A 16,419-nucleotide genomic window follows, 5' to 3' on the forward strand; every position below is an offset into this window, starting at 1 on the left:
TAACTGATCATACTCCTACACTGGAAACTCTATCCCAGATCTGATACTCTTTTCATAAATTAGTTAATTAGAATTATTATTTTGATCTGGTAAAAATTTTACTCTTATTTCATCTTATGTCACATTTTAGCAAGATGTGACAAGGGGTCCTCAACTAATTTCACTGTATTTTCCCAATCAGGCTTGGATACAGGCATGTGGGTATATGCAAGGGGGAATGCAGAAGTGTAGATGACTTCACGTGACTGTCTGAGGGTGGACATTTAATGGAATACTCCATGCTTGTATGTTACAGGATGGCCTCTCTTTGGTTGAAGAGGATGAAATGGGAGGTTTACACCGATCTGGCAAGCCACAGAGGGAAGTTCTGGTTTTGTTTGTGGCTTGGGCTTATTTCCCGGACTATTCATGTGAAAATATGTGTCACCCACAACTCAGACTTTTAATTTCTAAAACTTTACATTTCACATAACCTTCCTACAGTTAACTGATATTCATGTTCTCTCTCCACAACCTCTCTCTCCAAAATTCTACTAAGGAACACTCTTCAAATTGGAGTCTCCATCTGATTAGATGAGTTTCACAAAACTTCTTTTTTTTTTTGACCAACTCTGTTACCCAGGCTGGAGTGCAGTGGCATGATCATAGCTCACTACAGACTCAACCTCCTGGGCTCAAGTGATCCTCCTGCCTCAACCTCCTGAGTGTGTGGGACTACAGGCACTTGCCACCATGCCCAGCTTTATAAAACTTTTTAAAGTTTATTAGTAGCCTTTCCAGAGGCAGTTTCAGCTGATGGGTAGTTGAGACTTTGGTAAAGAAGTGATTGTTGTGAATTTAACTGAATGCAACTTTAACATAGTGTATTTTTGGGTGTGTGGTATAGGTTTGTCTAGTAGTGGAATGGTAGTTTTACACCAATGATGATTTTGAGATGGATTTCTATCTTCAACGATCACCTGTGGACCCCTTAATTTTTCTCCTTACCTGTGAAGTTAAGTCCCAATGACATAAAGAGTTAGTTTGGCCCTTTTCCGGCAATGTAATTCTTAGACAAATTGTGCCCAAGAAATTACCTTGACATAGATCATGTTTGAATGCTTTTTGGAGTACTGCCTGTTGATGGACAATCACACTGGTTAAAGGAAGTTGCCTTGGATATTGGCTAGTGGATGTGGCCTAGAACAAGTTCTGTGCTGTATTCCTTTCTTCCTTCAAAGTCGGTTATTCCAATTTCAGGACAAAGCAATACATCCTTGGGAGAAGGGGGGTCTGAAATAAAAGCTCTGCCTTCAATTCCATTTCATTCTTCAGGACGTCTCCCTTCCCATCACACTGAGTCATGAAATACGAGTCAGTCATAGTGAATGGCACAGATGCCTGAAAATGCTGTATGGATGGAGTGAGGATACTTAATTTAGACAATTTTATCAGTTACTTAGCACAGTAGGTCAATGGATATATGTTGATTTTCTGAAAGATGAAAAATTAAGCTTCTTCAGTCTGGCTTATCTCAGAGGAAAATGGGAAAACGATCTCAGAAGCCAAAAATAAGCCAAAGTAAAATGACATTCATGTAAGAGTGCACAATGGCTCTCAAAGAGTTAGATCTTCAAAGGACATTTTATTTCCACTATAGATTTTTTTCTGAGACGGAGTTTTGCTCTTTTGCCTAGGTTGGAGTGCAGTGGCGCGATCTTGGCTCACTGCAACCTCCACCTTCCGGTTTCAAGTGACTCTCCTGCCTCAGCCTCCTGAGTAGTTGGAATTACAGGCGCCCGCCACCACACCTGGCTAATGTTTATATTTTTAGTAGAGACGGGGTTTCACCATGTTGGCCAGGCTGGTCTTGATCTCCTGACCTCATGATTCGCCCGTCTCGGCCTCCCAAAGTGCTGGGGTTACAGGCTTGAGCCACCATGCCTGGCCTGATTCTGGAATTTAAATTGAAAGGAAAAGGAACTAGAAGAACCAAAGAAATTATGAAAAAAAGTTGGAGGAAACACATTATCCTATTTAAGACTTACTATAAGCGACAGTAATCAAGACAGTGTGGTATTAGAAAGAAATAGACAATAGATCGATGAAACCAAACAGACAGTCCCTGAATAGTACCACCCAAATATGGCCAATTGGCTTTCGACAAAGGTGCAAATGAAGAAAGGACAGTCCTTTCAACAACTAGTGTTAGAATAATTTGACATCCTTATGCCAAAAACAAAAAAAAAAAAAACAAAAATCTGCAAGCTAAACCTCATATCTTATTTGAGGTAAAACTTACCTTTTTTTTTTTCTTGAGATGGAGTCTCGGTCTGTTGCCAAGGCTGGAGTGCAGTGGCGCAATCTTGGCTCACTGCAACCTGCACCTCCTGGGTTCAAGCAATTCTCTGCCTCAGCCTCCCGAGTAGCTGGGATTACAGGTGCCCGTCACCGAGCCTGATTAATTTTTTGTATTTTCAGTAGAGACAGGATTTCACCATCTTGGCCAGGCTGGTCTTGAACTCCTGACCTCGTGATCCACCCACCTCGGCCTCCCAAAGTGCTGGGATTACAGGCTCATGCCCAGCTGAAAGTACAAAACTTTTAGAAGAAAATGTGGAAGAAAACCATTGTGACCTGGGTTTAGGGCAAAGAATTCTTAGACATGACACCAAAAGCACATTCATAAAATAAAAAATTGACATAAAATTTTAAAAAAATGGACTTATCAAATTTTAAAACATTTGCTCTGAAAAAGACACTATTACGAAAATGAGATGGCTTGGACAGATGTTGGTCAATGGATTAAAACAATAAATAGAACAAAATGAAAAGATAACCTACAGGCTAGGGGAGAAAATATTTGCAAATCACAAATATCCAACAATGAATTTGTGTTCAGAATATATGAAGAACCGTGGCCTAGGCATAGTGGTTCACACTTGTAATCCCACCACCTTGGGAGGCCAAGGTGGAAAGATCACTTGAGGCCAGGAGTTCAAGACCAACCTGGTCAACATGGCAAGACTCTGTCTCTACAAAAAAAAAATTTTTAAGTTGCCAGGCATGGTGACACACATCTGTAGTCCCAGCTACTTGGGAGGCTAAGTTGGAAGAATCGCATGAGCCCAGGAGTTTAAGGCTGCAGTGAGCTATGATTGCACCATTGCACTCCAGCCTGGGTGACAGAGTGAAACCCTGTCTCTAAAAATTTAAAAAAAAAAAAATTAAAATGTATTTTTTTTTTTTTTTGAGATGGAGTTGCTCAGTCTGTCGCCCAGGCTGGAGTGCAGTGGCGCTATCTCCACTCACTGCAAGCTCTGCCTCCCAGGTTCATGCCATTCTCCTGCCTCAGCCTCCAGAGCAGCTGGGACTACAGGCGCCCACTACCACGCCCGGCTAATTTTTTGTATTTTCAGTAGAGATGGGGTTTCACTGTGTTAGCCAGGATGGTCTCGATTTCCTGACCTCGTGATCCACCCGCCTCAGCCTCCCAAAGTGCTGAGATTACAGGCGTGAGCCACCGCGCCCGGCCTAAAATGTATTTTTTTAAAGGACTCGAACAGATACATCACCAAAAAGGATATACTAGTGGCAAATAAATGCAGGAAAAGGTTTTTAACATCATTAGCCATTAGTGATACATAGATTAAAACCATAATGAGATACCACTATATACCTACTAGAATGGCTAAAATATTTTTAAAATTATTATTTTTTTTTTTTTATTTTTTTTTATTTTTTATTATACTTTAAGTTCTAGGGTACATGTGCATAACGTGCAGGTTTGTTACATATGTATACTTATGCCATGTTGGTGTGCTGCACCCATCAACTCATCAGCACCCATCAATTCATCATTTATATCATGTATAACTCCCCAATGCAACCCCTCCCTCCTCCCCCCTCCCCCCTCCCCATGATAGGCCCCAGTGCGTGATGTTCCCCTTCCCGAGTCCAAGTGATCTCATTGTTCAGTTCCCACCTATGAGTGAGAACATGCGGTGTTTGGTTTTCTCTTCTTGTGATAGTTTGCTAAGAATGATGGTTTCCAGCTGCATCCATGTCCCTACAAAGGACGCAAACTCATCCTTTTTTATGGCTGCATAGTGTTCCATGGTGTATATGTGCCACATTTTCTTAATCCAGTCTGTCACAGATGGACATTTGGGTTGATTCCAAGTCTTTGCTATTGTGAATAGTGCCGCAATAAACATACGTGTACATGTGTCTTTGTAGTGGAATAATTTATAATCCTTTGGGTATATACCCAGTAGTGGGATGGCTGGGTCATATGGTACATCTAGTTCTAGATCCTTGAGGAATTGCCATACTGTTTTCCATAATGGTTGAACTAGTTTACAATCCCACCAACAGTGTAAAAGTGTTCCTATTTCTCCACATCCTCTCCAACACCTGTTGTTTCCTGACTTCTTAATGATTGCCATTCTAACTGGTGTGAGATGGTATCTCATTGTGGTTTTGATTTGCATTTCTCTGATGGCGAGTGATGATGAGCATTTTTTCATGTGTCTGTTGGCTGTATGAATATCTTCTTTTGAGAAATGTCTGTTCATATCCTTTCCCCACTTTTTGATGGGGTTGTTTGTTTTTTTCTCGTATATTTGTTTGAGTTCTTTGTAGATTCTGGATATTAGCCCTTTGTCAGATGAGTAGGTTGCAAAAATTTTCTCCCATTCTGTAGGTTGCCTGTTCACTCTGATGGTAGTTTCTTTTGCTGTGCAAAAGCTCTTTAGTTTAATTAGATCCCATTTGTCAATTTTTGCTTTTGCTGCCGTTGCTTTTGGTGTTTTAGACATGAAGTCCTTGCCCATGCCTATGTCATGAATGGTACTACCTAGATTTTCTTCTAGGGTTTTTATGGTATTAGGTCTGACATTTAAGTCTCTAATCCATCTTGAATTAATCTTCGTATAAGGGGTAAGGAAAGGATCCAGTTTCAGCTTTCTACTTATGGCTAGCCAATTTTCCCAGCACCATTTATTAAATAGGGAATCCTTTCCCCATTTCTTGTTTCTCTCAGGTTTGTCAAAGATCAGATGGCTGTAGATGTGCGGTATTATTTCTGAGGACTCTGTTCTGTTCCATTGGTCTATAGCTCTGTTTTGGTACCAGTACCATGCTGTTTTGGTTACTGTAGCCTTGTAGTATAGTTTGAAGTCAGGTAGCGTGACGCCTCCAGCTTTGTCCTTTTGACTTAGGATTGTCTTGGCAATGCGGGCTCTTTTTTGGTTCCATATGAACTTTAAAGCAGTTTTTTCCAATTCCGTGAAGAAACTCATTGGTAGCTTGATGGGGATGGCATTGAATCTATAAATAACCTTGGGGAGTATGGCCATTTTCACGATATTGATTCTTCCTATCCATGAGCATGGTGTGTTCTTCCATTTGTTTGTGTCCTCTTTTATTTCACTGAGCAGTGGTTTGTAGTTCTCCTTGAAGAGGTCCTTTACATCCCTTGTAAGCTGGATTCCTAGGTATTTTATTCTCTTTGAAGCAATTGTGAATGGAAGTTCATTCCTGATTTGGCTCTCTGCTTGTCTGTTACTGGTGTATAAGAATGCTTGTGATTTTTGCACATTAATTTTGTATCCTGAGACTTTGCTGAAGTTGCTTATCAGCTTAAGGAGATTTTGGGCTGAGACGATGGGGTTTTCTAAATATACAATCATGTCATCTGCAAACAGGGACAATTTGACTTCTTCTTTTCCTAACTGGATACCCTTGATTTCTTTCTCTTGCCTGATTGCCCTAGCCAGAACTTCCAACACTATGTTGAATAGGAGTGGTGAGAGAGGGCATCCCTGTCTTGTGCCAGTTTTCAAAGGGAATTTTTCCAGTTTTTTCCCATTCAGTATGATATTAGCTGTGGGTTTGTCATAAATAGCTCTTATTATTTTGAGGTACGTTCCATCAATACCGAATTTATTGAGCGTTTTTAGCATGAAGGGCTGTTGGATGTTGTCAAAAGCCTTTTCTGCATCTATTGAGACAATCATGTGGTTCTTGTCTTTGGTTCTGTTTATATGCTGGATTACGTTTATTGATTTGCGAATGTTGAACCAGCCTTGCATCCCAGGGATGAAGCCCACTTGATCATGGTGGATAAGCTTTTTGATGTGCTGCTGAATCCGGTTTGCCAGTATTTTATTGAGAATTTTTGCATCAATGTTCATCAGGGATATTGGTCTAAAATTCTCTTTTTTTGTTGTGTCTCTGCCAGGCTTTGGTATCAGGATGATGTTGGCCTCATAAAATGAGTTAGGGAGGATTCCCTCTTTTTCTATTGATTGGAATAGTTTCAGAAGGAATGGTACCAGCTCCTCCTTGTACCTCTGGTAGAATTCAGCTGTGAATCCATCTGGTCCTGGACTTCTTTTGGTGGGTAGGCTATTAATTGTTGCCTCAATTTCAGAGCCTGCTATTGGTCTATTCAGGGATTCAACTTCTTCCTGGTTTAGCCTTGGGAAAGTGTAAGTGTCCAGGAAATTATCCATTTCTTCTAGATTTTCTAGTTGATTTGCGTAGAGGCGTTTATAGTATTCTCTGATGGTAGTTTGTATTTCTGTGGGGTCAGTGGTGATATCCCCTTTATCATTTTTTATTGCATCTATTTGATTCCTCTCTCTTTTCTTCTTTATTAGCCTTGCTAGTGGTCTGTCAATTTTGTTGATCTTTTCAAAAAACCAACTCCTGGATTCATTGATTTTTTGGAGGGTTTTTTGTGTCTCTATCTCCTTCAGTTCGGCTCTGATCTTAGTTATTTCTTGCCTTCTGCTAGCTTTTGAATGTGTTTGCTCTTGCCTCTCTAGTTCTTTTAATTGTGATGTTAGAGTGTCAATTTTAGATCTTTCCTGCTTTCTCTTGTGGGCATTTAGTGCTATAAATTTCCCTCTACACACTGCTTTAAATGTGTCCCAGAGATTCTGGTATGTTGTATCTTTGTTCTCATTGGTTTCAAAGAACATCTTTATTTCCGCTTTCATTTCGTTATGTACCCAGTAGTCATTCAGGAGCAGGTTGTTCAGTTTCCATGTAGTTGAGCGGTTTTGATTGAGTTTCTTAGTCCTGAGTTCTAGTTTGATTGCACTGTGGTCTGAGAGACAGTTTGTTATAATTTCTGTTCTTTTACATTTGCTGAGGAGTGCTTTACTTCCAATTATGTGGTCAATTTTGGAATAAGTGCGATGTGGTGCTGAGAAGAATGTATATTCTGTTGATTTGGGGTGGAGAGTTCTATAGATGTCTATTAGGTCCGCTTGGTGCAGAGATGAGTTCAATTCCTGGATATCCTTGTTAACTTTCTGTCTCGTTGATCTGTCTAATGTTGACAGCGGAGTGTTGAAGTCTCCCATTATTATTGTATGGGAGTCTAAGTCTCTTTGTAGGTCTCTAAGGACTTGCTTTATGAATCTGGGTGCTCCTGTATTGGGTGCATATATATTTAGGAGAGTTAGCTCTTCCTGTTGAATTGATCCCTTTACCATTATGTAATGGCCTTCTTTGTCTCTTTTGATCTTTGATGGTTTAAAGTCTGTTTTATCAGAGACAAGGATTGCAACCCCTGCTTTTTTTTGTTCTCCATTTGCTTGGTAGATCTTCCTCCATCCCTTTATTTTGAGCCTATGTATGTCTCTGCATGTGAGATGGGTCTCCTGAATACAGCAGACTGATGGGTCTTGACTCTTTATCCAGTTTGCCAGTCTGTGTCTTTTAATTGGAGCATTTAGTCCATTAACATTTAAGGTTAATATTGTTATGTGTGAACTTGATCCTGCCATTATGATATTAACTGGTTATTTTGCTCATTAGTTGATGCAGTTTCTTCCTAGCCTTGATGGTCTTTACATTTTGGCATGTTTTTGCGATGGCTGGTACCGGTTGTTCCTTTCCATGTTTAGGGCTTCCTTCAGGGTCTCTTGTAAGGCAGGCCTGGTGGTGACAAAATCTCTAAGCATTTGCTTATCTGTAAAGGATTTTATTTCTCCTTCACTGATGAAACTTAGTTTGGCTGGATATGAAATTCTGGGTTTAAAATTCTTTTCTTTCAGAACATTGAATATTGGCCCCCACTCTCTTCTGGCTTGTAGAGTTTCTGCCGAGAGATCTGCTGTTAGTCTGATGGGCTTCCCTTTGTGGGTAACCCGACCTTTCTCTCTGGCTGCCCTTAAGATTTTTTCCTTCATTTCAACTTTGGTGAATCTGGCAATTATGTGTCTTGGAGTTGCTCTTCTGGAGGAGTATCTTTGTGGCGTTCTCTGTATTTCCTGAATTTGAATGTTGGCCTGCCCTACTAGGTTGGGGAAGTTCTCCTGGATGATTTCCTGAAGAGTGTTTTCCAACTTGGTTCCATTTTCCCCCTCACTTTCAGGCACCCCAATCAGACGTAGATTTGGTCTTTTTACGTAATCCCATACTTCTTGCAGGCTTTGCTCATTTCTTTTTCTTCTTTTTTCTTTTGGTTTCTCTTCTCGCTTCATTTCATTCATTTGATCTTCAATCGCTGATACTCTTTCTTCCAGTTGATCGAGTCGGTTACTGAAGCTTGTGCATTTGTCACGTATTTCTCGTGTCATGGTTTTCATCTCTGTCATTTCGTTTATGATCTTCTCTGCATTAATTAGTCTAGCTGTCAATTCTTCCACTCTTTTTTCAAGATTTTTAGTTTCTTTGCGCTGGGTACGTAATTCCTCCTTTAGCTCTGATAAGTTTGATGGACTGAAGCCTTCTTCTCTCCTCTCGTCCAAGTCATTCTCTGACCAGCTTTGATCCGTTGCTGGCGATGGGCTGCGCTCCTTTGCAGGGGGAGATGCGCTCTTATTTTTTGAATTTCCAGCTTTTCTGCCCTGCTTCTTCCCCATCTTTGTGGTTTTATCTGTCTCTGGTCTTTGATGGTGGTGACGTACTGATGGGGTTTTGGTATAGGTGTCCTTCCTGTTTGATAGTTTTCCTTCTGACAGTCAGAAGGACTGTCTGTTGGTCTGTTGGAGATTGCTTGAGGTCCACTCCAGACCCTGTTTGCCTGGGTATCAGCAGCAGACGTTGCCAAAGATAGAATATTGCTGAACAGCAAGTGTACCTGTCTGATTCTTCCTTTGGAAGTTTCCTCTCAGGGGTGTACTCCACCCTGTGAGGTGTGGGGTGTCAGACTGCCCCTAGTGGGGGATTTCTCCCAGCTAGGCTACTCAGGGGTCAGGGACACACCTGAGCAGGCAGTCTGTCCGTTCTCAGATCTCAACCTCGGCGTTGGGAGATCTACGGCTCTCCCCAAAGCTGTCAGACAGAGTCGTTCGCGTCTGCACCGGCTCCTGCTACTTCCCCTGTTGGTCTTCAGCTGTGCGCTGTCCCCAGAGGTGGAGACTACAGAGACAGGCAGGCTTCCTTGAGCTGCTGTGAGCTCCACCCAGTTCGAGCTTCCCAGCGGCTTTGTTTACCTACTTAAGCCTCAGCAATGGCGGGCGCCCCTCCCCCAGCCTCGCTGCTGCCTTGCGGATAGATCGCGGCAGACTGCTGTGTTAGCAGTGAGGGAGGCTTCCTGGGCGTGGGACCCTCCCGGCCAGGTATGGGTATAATCTCCTGGTGTGCCTGTATGCTTACAGCGCAGTATTGGGGTGGGAGTTACCCGATTTTCCAGGTGTTGTGTGTCTCAGTTCCCCTGGCTAGGAAAAGGGATTCCCTTCCCCCTTGCGCTTCCAGGTGAGGCGATGCCTCGCCCTGCTTCAGCTCTCGCTGGTCAGGCTGCAGCAGCTGACCAGCACCGATTGTCCGGCACTCCCCAGTGAGATGACCCCAGTACCTCAGTTGAAAATGCAGAAATCACCGGTCTTCTGTGTCGCTCGCGCTGGGAGTTGGAGACTGGAGCTGTTCCTATTCGGCCATCTTGCTCCGCCCCCTTTAAAATTATTTTTAACTGATAATATCAAATGCTGTGAGGATGTGGATCAACTGGAACTTTCATACATTGCTGGGAGGAATTCAAAATTATATAGCAATTCTGGAAATAGTTTGGCAATTTCTAATAAAGCTAAATATACACTAACCATAGGCCCTGCAATCTAACACATAAGTATTTACTAGAGATGAAAACTTAAGGCCGGGCGCAGTGGCTCAAGCCTGTAATCCCAGCACTTTGGGAGGCCGAGACGGGCGGATCACGAGGTCAGGAGATCGAGATCATCCTGGTGAACACGGTGAAACCCCGTCTCTACTAAAAAATACAAAAAACTAGCCGGGTGAGGTGGCGGGCGCCTGTAGTCCCAGCCACTCGGGAGGCTGAGGCAGGAGAATGGCGTGAACCTGGGAGGCGGAGCTTGCAGTGAGCTGAGATCCGGCCACTGCACTCCAGCCTGGGCGACAGAGCGAGCCTCCGTCTCAAAAAAAAAAAAAGAAAAGAAAAAGAAAACTTAAGTTCACATAAAAATCTGTACATGTTTATAGCAGCCCTTTTCATAATCATCAAAAACTAGAAAAAACCCAAGTGTGCTTCAATAGGTAAATGGAGAAACAAACTATGGTACATTCATCAGTGGAATACTACTCAGCAATCAAAAGAAATGAACCACTGATACACACGACTTGGATAAATCTCAAATTCATTATGCTGACTGCAAGAAATCCCTGGCCTCAGTTTCCTCCTCTATAAAAATGTGGGCCTCAAGAAGGTCTCCTCCTGGCCAGGTGCAGTAGCCCACGCCTGTAATCCCAGCACTTTGGGAGGCCGAGGTGGGTGGATCACCTGAGCTCAGGAGTTTCAGACCCGCCTGGCCAACATGGCGAAACCCCGTCTCTACTAAAAATACAAAACTTAGCCGGGCATGATGGCACCCACCTGTAGTCCCAGCTACTGGGGGACTGAAGTAGGAGGATCGCTTGAACCCAGGAGGTGGAGGTTGTGGTGAGCCAAGATCGTGCCACTGCACTCCAGCCTGGGTGACAGAGTGAGACTCTGTCTCAAAAAAAAAAAAGGAAAGTCCCTTCCAGTTCCATGTTCACAGATTTATGATCCAAATCAGCTATACTCTGAATGGGGAGCTGCAAGTTCAGTCTGGAACCTTCTGAGACTCCCAAAACTGTAGAAAGCTCTCAACTGTCTACTCAAAGTCAGGCCAGTTTGTGGTCCAGGTACAGTCTAGACACATGGTATGGGGCAGGATGGGGCCAGCATGGGCAGGGAGAGTGAATCCAGGGCTGCTCTCTATTGTCAGGAGTCTTCTAAAGCTCTTGTATAACAGAGGATAACTCATTTAAGGCTAGGGCTTTGCAAACAATGGGCCGACACCCTCTAAGGAGTAAGAAATCCAGCTGGTTACAACCAGCATGCTTTGTAAAGACATGGAATTAAATGGAATAGAGGAGAAACCATCAGAGTGTATAAGTAAGTGTAAATATTATTTCAGCAAGCTTTTGTCTGGGGAGGAGGTTGTCATGTAAAACATTTGAAAACATTGAAACATTTGAAAACTCGTGAATATGTGGAGGGAGCAGGGTAGGAAGAGGTGTCTTTCCAGGCCAGAAATACCCCTGGGAGATGGTGAGAAACAGACCTGAATTAGAAGTGATCCCATGACCCAAATCCCCAACCTGCAAATGATCTGAGAATCCTTAAAAAAAAGGTAGGAGAAGGGCTCTCATTCCCAGAAAACTGCCCTGGCCTCTTCCCTGAGCGCCCTGGGCACTGGCCCATGCAACAGCTTGGGTTTTCTGTGTTTTTTTTTTTTTGAGACGGAGTCTCACTCTGTCCCCCAGGCTGGAGTGCAGTGGCACGATCTTGGCTCACTGCAACCTCCACCTCCCGGGTTCAAGCGATTCTCCCATCTCAGTTTCCCGAGTAGGTGGGATTACAGGCATGCACCACCACACCCAGCTAATTTTTTGTATTTTTAGTAGAGACAGGGTTTCACCATTTTGGCCAGGCTGGTTTCGAACTCCTGACCTCAGGTGATCTGTCTGCCTCGGCCTCCCAAAGTGCTGGGATTACAGGCATGAGCCACCACACCCCAGCCTCTAGTATGTTATAAGCACTCATCAATATACAAAGAGTTGATGTAACTTGACTTAATTTTCTGCAGTTGGTGTGGCCATGAAAAAGCTCTATTAAAAGGAATTGTGTTTTAATCATACACTACTAATGATTTTGGTTATAATTTTGGAAATCTTTTCTTTTCTTTTTTTTTTTTTTTGAGATGGAGTCTCGCTCTTGTCACCCAGGCTGGAGTGCAGTGGCGAGATCTCGGCTCACTGCAACCTCTGCCTCCTGGGTTCAAGCTATTCTCCTGCCTCAGCCTTCTGAGGAACTAGGATTACAGGCGACCACCACCACACCCAGCTAATTTTTGTACTTTCAGTAGAGACAGGGTTTCACCATGTTGGCCAGACTGGTCTTGAACTCCTGACCTCAGGTGATCCGCCTGCCTCAGCCTCCCAAAGTGCTAGGATTACAGGCGTGAGCCACCGCGCCCGGCCTGGAAATATTTTCTTATATCAACTATTTTGATCTAACATATAATTAGAAATCTAGCTTTAGAATTCTAGTATTCATGTCAAGCAACATTCTTTATGCTTGGTCTCTGTGCAATTATTTCTCTTACTGTCTCTTCAAAGAAGCTGATCAAATGAACAATTACCCTATATGATTTTCAATCCCCATTAAATACAACACTCACCGATGATCCCAGTTCATTGAGAATTCCATAGCATGTGAAACACTCGTTTATGTTATTGCACTATAGAATAATTTGAACTCAGCTAGGAGAACAGTAGGAACATTTTTTAAAAAAACAGCTCAGAATGAAGAGCCATTTTCATAGGAAGTGCGGTGGCTCACTCAGTAATAAAAGAGGCAACCTGATATAGGGGAAAAGGTTTAGACTTTGAAACCAGGCAAACCAGAGTTCAAATCCCCTTTCACCATGTACTGGCTGTGTGTGAAAATTAGCTTCCTAAACTTCAGGGTCTTCCTTGAGGAAGAATACTTACCTAGCTCCTGAATAGGAATGTAAAGCTGATAGCAATACTACAAACTTCCTGCCTACCCCAAAGACTGAGTAATTACTAACACACATCCTTCTAACAATTCCCTTACCTAAAGATAAGGCAGGAAGCTTTGAAGTGCAGACTGTATCAGCAGGGATTACCTCCCCTGCAGGCGATCTATACATAAAATCTATTTGGAGTGAGAATTGCAAATTGTGTCACTAAAATCCTGTTTGAAACATTTTGAATCTTGGAAATATCAAGGCTATGCAAAGCACAGTGGCTGGCGCCAAGATGGTGAGGTGAGTTGTTCAGTTAAAAAAAAAACAAAAACAAAAATCACAGGACCAGGAACAGTGGCTCATGCCTGTAATCCCATCACTTTGGGAGGCCGAGGTGGGCGGATCAGCTGAGGTCAGGAGTTCGAAACCTGACACTATGAAACCCCGTCTCTACTAAAAAATACAAAAAACTAGCCGGGTGAGGTGGTCGCAGCTACTCGGGAGGCTGAGGCAGGAGAATGGCGTAAACCCGGGAGGCGGAGCTTGCAGTGAGCTGAGATCCGGCCACTGCACTCCCGCCTGGGTGACAGAGTGAGACTCTGTCTCAAAAAATAAATAAATACATAAATAAAAATAAAAATAAATACCAGAATCAGTTTGTTTATTATTTTAAAAAGTATTTCTGGCATTTTGATTGGAAATGCATTACATTTTATTTTTATTTATTTATTTTATTAATATTATTATTATTTTTGAGACAGAGTCTGTCTCTGTTGCCTAAGCTGGAGTGCAGTGGCATGATCTCAGCTCACTGCAACCTCCGCCTCCTGGGTTCAAGCAATTCTCCTGCCTCAGCCTCCCAAGTAACTGGAATTACAGGCACATGCTACCATGCCCCGTTAATTTTTGTATTATTATTATTATTACTGGGATGGGATTTTGCTCTTGTTGCCCGGGCTGGAGTGCAATGGCATGATCTCAGCTCACTGCAACCTCTGCCTCCCGGGTTCAAGCGATTCTCCTGCCTCAGCCATCCTAGTAGCTGGGATTACAGGCATGCGCCACCATGCCCAGCTTTAGTAGAGATGGGGTTTCTCCATGTTGGTCAGGCTGGTCTCGAACTCCCGACCTCAGGTGATCTGCCCACCTTGGCCTCCCAAAGTGTTGGGATTACAGGCGTGAGCCACTGTGCTTGGCCAATTTTTGTAATTTTAGTAGGGATGGAGTTTTGCCATGTTGGCCAGGCTGGTCTTGAACTCCTGATTGACCTCAGGCGATCTGCCTGCCTTGGTCTCCCAAAGTGCTGGGATTACAAGCATGAGCCACTGTGCCTGCCCAGAAATGCATTAAATCTATAACTATCTTTGGAAAAAATAACATCTTTATTATAATGAATCTTTTTTTCTTTCTTTCTTTTTTTTTTTTTTTGAGACAGAGTCTTGCTCTCTCGCCCAGGTTGGAGTGCAATGGTGCAATCTAGGCTCACTGCAACCTCTGCCTCCCGGGTTCAAGCCATTCTCCTGCCTCAGCCTCCAGAGTAGCTGGGACCACAGGCGGGTGCCACCACACCTGGCTAATTTTTTTTGCATTTTTAGTAGAGATGGGGTTTCACCATGTTGGCCAGGCTGGTCTCAAACCCCTGACCTCGTGATCTGCCTGCCTTGGCCTCCCAAAGTGCTGGGATTATAGGCGTGAGCCACTGTGCCTGGCCCATATTGAATCTTCTAATTGGTTGGAAAGGCATATGTCTTCATTTATCTAGGTTTTCTTTTTTTTTTTTTTTTTTTTATCTCAGCTCACTGCAAGCTCCGCCTCCCGGGTTTACGCCATTCTCCTGCCTCAGCCTCCGGAGTAGCTGGGACTACAGGCGCCCGCCACCTCACCTGGCTAGTTTTTTGTATTTTTTAGTAGAGACGGGGTTTCACCGTGTTAGCCGGGATGGTCTCGATCTCCTGACCTCGTGATCCGCCCGTCTCGGCCTCCCAAAGTGCTGGGATTACAGGCTTGAGCCACCGCGCCCGGCCTATCTAGGTTTTCTTTGATTTCTGTCATCAACGTTATATTGTACATAGGATACAGATACTGTACTTATTTTGTTAGATTTATGCCATTAAATATCATTTATATCATGTATACATGTATATGTATTTCATTTTAAAAACTATTACAAACGTTATTTAAATTATTCATTTCCAAATGTTTATTACTAGTGTATAGAAATATTATTGCTTTTTGTCTATTAACTTTGTAACCTTGCCAAATTAAATTATGTCTTGAAATTTGTTTTTCAATACAAATTCCTTGAGATTTTCTACACAATCACATAATCTGAGAATAGGGACTCTTTCTATATCTTTCCCCCCAATCTATATGACTTTTATTCCTTTTTCTCATGATATTGCACTGGCTGGGAGTTCAATATGACTTGGAATAGATGTGATAGAAGTACACATTATTGCCTTGTTTCTAGTCTTAGAGGAAAAACATTCAGTCTTTCACTATTGAGTGATATCATGTCACTTGTATAGTCACATACAAGTAATATGTAATATATTATTACCTGTAGGTTTTTTGAAGATGCCCTTTATCAGTTTGAGAAAGTTCCCTTCTTTTCCAGTTTGCTGAGGGTTTTACCATAAATATAATGTTGAATTTTGCCAAGTGCTTCTTCTGCATCAATTATTATGTTCCTATGTTTTTTCTTCTTTAGACTTTTTTGTTTTTCTCAGCCAGCTGTGCTTTATTGACAATGGGCCACTCAGGCCTTGACTGGGTACTTCTGCAGCAGGTACAGCCTCTCCTTCCGTTGGTGCTTCTTGGTCTTCTGGTTCTACTTGTGCTTGTTGAACCAGCGGCACACGGCGTGTGTCTTCTTAGGCCACAGGTCCAGAGGCTTATACTTCTTGCCCGTGTAGAATTTCCTGAAGTTTTCTTTCTGAGTCTGGTTAATAAACGTGAGAACACGTCCAATTTGCGGACAATTCAGGTCTTAGAGAGCTTGGAGGCCGCACCGTCTGTCACCTTGGCGACGCTCAGCTGGGACAGCTCCACCTTCAGGTCGTCCAACTGTTTCAGCAGCTCCTCCTTCCCATGAAGGTCTCTAGCCTTGATCTTGGCCATTGCTGCATAGGCTGCTGCCGCCGCCGCCGCCGCAGCCTGCTCTGAGGGAAAGAGCTAGACTATTAATACGGTGGATTGCATTTTTAAAATTGTAGACTATTAAGTCAGCCTTGTATTACTGGGACAAACTGTTTGGTCATGTATTATTCTTTTTATATATTCCTGGATTTGATTTACTAACATTTTATTGAGGATTTTTTGCATCTATGTTGATTACAATACTGGTCTATAATTTTCTTACTGTCTTTGTATGATTTTGTTAGCAAAATCATAAAGTAGGTTGAGAAGTATTCCTCCTCTTCTAGTTTCTGACAAAGATTATGTA

General features: G+C 42.8%; 1 pseudogene; it reads right to left on the reverse strand.

Annotated features, from left to right (window-relative positions):
- Positions 1-15,732: 15,732 nt before the first annotated feature.
- LOC104681885 lies at positions 15,733-16,094 on the reverse strand (annotated as a pseudogene).
- Between the last annotated feature and the right edge of the window lie 325 nt (positions 16,095-16,419).

This window comes from Rhinopithecus roxellana, chromosome 6, assembly GCF_007565055.1.
Source record: "Rhinopithecus roxellana isolate Shanxi Qingling chromosome 6, ASM756505v1, whole genome shotgun sequence".
Taxonomy (NCBI): Eukaryota; Metazoa; Chordata; class Mammalia; order Primates; family Cercopithecidae; genus Rhinopithecus; species Rhinopithecus roxellana.